This window comes from Glycine max, chromosome 12, assembly GCF_000004515.6.
Source record: "Glycine max cultivar Williams 82 chromosome 12, Glycine_max_v4.0, whole genome shotgun sequence".
Taxonomy (NCBI): domain Eukaryota; kingdom Viridiplantae; phylum Streptophyta; class Magnoliopsida; order Fabales; family Fabaceae; genus Glycine; species Glycine max.
Window position 1 is genome coordinate 24,980,557 of NC_038248.2, and position 4,742 is coordinate 24,985,298.

The 4,742-nt window shown below is 36.6% G+C and overlaps 1 non-coding gene across 1 annotated transcript; it reads left to right on the forward strand.

The window, feature by feature from the left end:
• Positions 1-407: 407 nt before the first annotated feature.
• LOC112998655 (small nucleolar RNA R71) lies at positions 408-514 on the forward strand. Its single transcript, XR_003263749.1, has one exon. It is a non-coding gene; the product is annotated as a small nucleolar RNA R71 (small nucleolar RNA).
• The last annotated feature ends 4,228 nt before the right edge of the window (positions 515-4,742 follow it).

The window sequence follows — 4,742 nt, forward strand, 5'->3', positions numbered from 1 at the left end:
TGTTTGCAGCATAAGCTTCAGGCTGTTCAATTGCTTCAGATTGTTGCACAGAAGGGCAAAGGTCTGTGTGGTGGTCGGCAGAGGAGCATAAACCACAGAGTCTGGCGACAGGTGCAGATTTTTTATTCATGGCCAGTTGGGTTACCAGGTTAACCAAGGCATCTAGTTTACCTTCAAGCTTCTTAGTCTCACCTGATGAATTCGTGGCTACTTCATGCACTCCTCTAATGACAATGACATCACTTCTGGCACTAAATTGCTAGGAGTTTGAAGCCATCTTCTCAATTAAATTTTTGGCTTTAGCAGGGGTCATGTCTCCAAGGGCTCCACCACTAGCAGCATCTATCATACTTCTCTCCATGTTGTTGAGTCCTTCATAAAAATATTGGAGAAGAAGCTGCTCTGAAATCTGGTGGTGAAGGCAACTAGCACATAATTTTTTAAATCTCTCCCAATATTCATATAGGCTCTCTCCATTGAGTTGTCTAATACCTGAAATATCCTTTCTGATGGCCATGGTCCTGGAAGTAGGGAAATTTTTTTCTAAGAATACTCTCTTGAGGTCATCCCAACTCGTGATGGACCTTGGAGCAAGGTAATATAGCCAATCCTTTGCCACTCCCTCTAAAGAATGAGGAAAGGCCTTCAGAAATATGTGATCCTCCTGGACATCTAGTGGTTTCATGGTGGAGCAGACAATATGGAATTCTTTCAGATGCTTGTATGGGTCTTCACCTGCAAGGCCATGAAACTTTGGAAGCAAATGGATCAGTCCAGTTTTAAGAACATATGGGACATCCTCATCAAGGTATTGGATGCACAAGCTTTCGTAGGTGAAATCAGGTGCAGCCAATTCCCTTAGAGTCCTCTCACGGGGTGGAGGGTGTGCCATGTTCTTAGAATATTCAAAATCAGAATGCTCAAAATTATAATGCTCAAAATTATAATGCTCAAAATCACTAATATCAGAATGCTCAGGATGCTCAAAAGGTACTAAATGATGTCTAACTAATCTATGAAATGTCCTATCTATCTCAGGATCAAAGGGTTGTAAGTCAGATGGATTTCCTCTAGTCACACACTAAATTCAGCATGCACAACTAGTTGTCTTCTTATGCAAGTAACAGTGTAGGTTTGAACTACAACTACCATTAAATGATATCCAAATGAATTTAAATTTTGTGAGCAACCTTATAAAATGATGAGAAGATAGCACAAAAAATTTCAAATGAAAATTCGAAGTCTAACTATATAAGCTAAAAATGATAAGTTAAGAAAAATAAGAGAATAATACTTGCAAAATAAAAAACTTTTGACAGAATCACTTTTTTTGGACGATGGAGACCTCAGTTAGCCTATGGCAAGCTGCAATGGTGTAGGAATTTTTTTTCTACCCCAAATATATATATAATAATTGTGATTCTGATAACCGGAGCAAAGGTTATAGTCGTTTGAAGTTTTGACAAAAATCAAATTTGCTACTTTTTTGGAACTTTCAAATCTAACCAAACTAAAGGCTCTAGCTATTTTCCCCACAAAATATAGATTAAAAGAAGTTACCACAAAAAAATTCAGCCAAAAATAACAACTCTAGCTACTAAAACAAAAAATCCCAAATAATTCAGCAAGGGTGGTCGCTAAAATCCGTCGCTACATGATTTTCACTACTACTCTGTTTTGCCGCAAGCAAAAGTGGTCGCTAAATCCGTCGCAAAACACTATTCACAGCAAAACACCCAAAACTGAAATAGGGGAAGCGCTTAATAGAAAAACTAAAATAGAACACACACTAAACAAAATACCAAGACACTAAACAACACTAACACACACTAACAATTAAACATAAAACACGAAAGAATTAAACACTAACACGACACTAGCTATTATGAACCTTTAGACACTGCTCCCCGGCAACGGCGCCAAATTTGATCGAGGTCGTACCCGAATCAAATAAATATTAAAATGTAGTAACTAGGAAGTGATCCTAGATCGTTTCCAAACGAGCAAATTGGGGGGGGGGGGTTGTTTGCTTTTGTAAATTAAACAGCGAGTAAAATTGAATTAGAAATTATTAGAATTAAAATATGTTGCTTCCCCTTGATTCACAAGCAAGTCTCTTATCCTAGGTTGCGAGAATTTATCCTTTATCAGTTCAACCACTTAATCCAACCCTAAATTAAATTACTAAGCGAAATTTAACATAAAGCATTCATTATGTGATTAAGCATCACACACACAAATTACTCATAAACGATCATTAAGCATGAACGTAAATTAAGCACAGAGACAATTAATCAAGCACTAAGCATGCATGAATTAATTGCAACAAATTCAGAGTAATTAGTGAAGAGGAAAAACTGAACAGAATTTAACAGTAATAATAGAACCTCAAAGAGAACTGTGCTTGATCCTCAAGAGAAAACAACGTTGCGAACTTAGCCTTCCATTAATCAAATAGAAAACGAAATTTTATTGATAAAACTAAAAGTCTGAATTGGAATTGTAAAAAATGAAAATAAAAGAGAAAGAGAAGAGAAACTAAAACTAAAAACGAAAAAATAGAAGAGAGAGAAGAGAGAGAGGAGAGAGAGAGAGCTCAAACTAGAACCTTGGTGCTGTTATATAGTTTTCCAGCCCCAAAGCTTAAAAATCTGTTTTAAATCCAAGTCCATAAGTAAAATCAAATCAAATCTAGATAAGATAAGATAAGATCTAGATGAAATAATATCTAGATGAGATCAAATCTAAATAATATCTACATAAGATAAGATAAGATAAGATCTAATTTTGTAGAATAAATTAGTCTGTCCTCTTCAAGTCCAAGCCCAATTCTGGATTCAAGCCCAAGCCCAATTCTAGATTCAAGCCCAATGCTTCATTAATTCCTGAAATTAGATTAAAAACATCAAATTAGCTGAATGGGCCCAAATAATAAAACTGCCTAATAAATTTTACAATTAAGACTAATCAGTATTTTAAATGGTGCAAAAAGGGTTAAGAAATAGGAGAAAATAATGACACATCACTAACGAACATGAACGAGAGAGGTCTCTGAGCAACGCAAAGAGAAACTGACATAGAGCTCATGATAGGTGATATATTTGTTATTAATGTGCATGTTGGTTTTCAAGATGTATCTATCCTGGTGCTACCAAGATGTATCAGGATTTGAAGATGATGTTTTGGTGGCCCAACATGAAGAGAGAGGTTAGTGAGTTTGTGTATGCATGTTTATTCTGTTAGAAGGCTAAGAAAGAACATCAGATGCCTTCATGGAAGTTACAACCCTTGGAGATACCCTAGTGGAAGTGGGACATTATTTCCATGGATTTCGTTGTAGGACTACCTAGAACGCCCAGAGGTTTAGATTCTATCTGGGTTATTGTTGACAGACTGACCAAGTCTGCTCACTTTATTCCCATTAATATCATATTTTCCTTGGAGAAGTTGACCTCCCTGTATATTAGTGAGATTGTTAGATTACATGGTGTGCCATCTAGCATAGTGTCTGATAGAGATCCTAAGTTTACCTCTAGATTTTGGGAGAGCCTGAACAAAGCATTGGGAACTAAGCTTAGACTAAGTTCAGCCTACCATCCTCAGATTGTTGGCCAAACTGAACGGACCATTCAGTCACTAGAGGACCTTTTGAGGGCGTGTGTCTTAGAGCAAAAGGGGAGTTGGGAGAGTTTTTTGCCGTTGATAGAGTTCACTTATAACAATAGTTTTCACTCTACCATTGGCATGGCTCCCTATGAAGCTTTGTATGGTAGAAGGTGTTGGACACCTGTTTGTTTCCGGCAAGTGCACCGGATCACACGAGTAGTATAAAACGGTATGAACCGAGTATCGAACTCTCGAGGAACTTGTGTTACTTGGTAAAGTTTTTTCAGTAAATAGGTGTCTAGTGTGAAAAGAGATGTGTTTACTATGAACAGGTGTGTGAAATAACTATTAAAAGGAGAAAATCACGTAAGAAATGATGCGTAAAAACAAGTAGATGACATGTTGGTCTTCCTAATAGGTGCCTGATGCTAGAAGGATATTCTCTACTTAACAATGCTCATGCGTTCTATGGTGTCTCCTGAAATGCTAAACCCCGATTCCTCATGATAGTCTAGCCTAATCCTGATCAAGCCTCGTCCGCAAATTCCTCTTGTTGGACTAAACTCTGCCAGGACCGCATTAAGACAAACATACAACAACTAGGTTACCGTACCCCGATTCCTCGTGAAAATATGACAAACTAGCCCTGTCCTATCAAGTTCTAAGAATCAGACCAGTTTCTACTGTTGAATGATCCTAAAAATGTAGAAGCAAGCTTCATGATGAATCAAGATTGATTCAAAGAAGTTTTGATGATAACAAAGGTGATGACAAAAAGCTCAAAATTCAAGAACACTTCATGATAACAAAGAGGATGATCTCAAGAATCAAAGAATGAGTTCAAGATTGAATCAAGAACACTTCAAGGTTAAAGAGGAAATTTGATTTCAAGAATCAAAGAATCAAGTTTCAAGATTCAAGTTCTAAGAATCAAGATCAAGATTCAAGACTCAAGACTCAAGATTCAAGAATCAAGAATCAAGAGAAGACTTAAATCATGATAATTATTAAAAAGTTTTTCAAAAACTGAGTAGCACATGAATTTTTCTCAAAACCTTTTACCAAAGAGTTTTTACTCTCTGGTAATCGATTACCAGATTATTGTAATCGATTACCAGTAGCAAAATGGTTTTCAA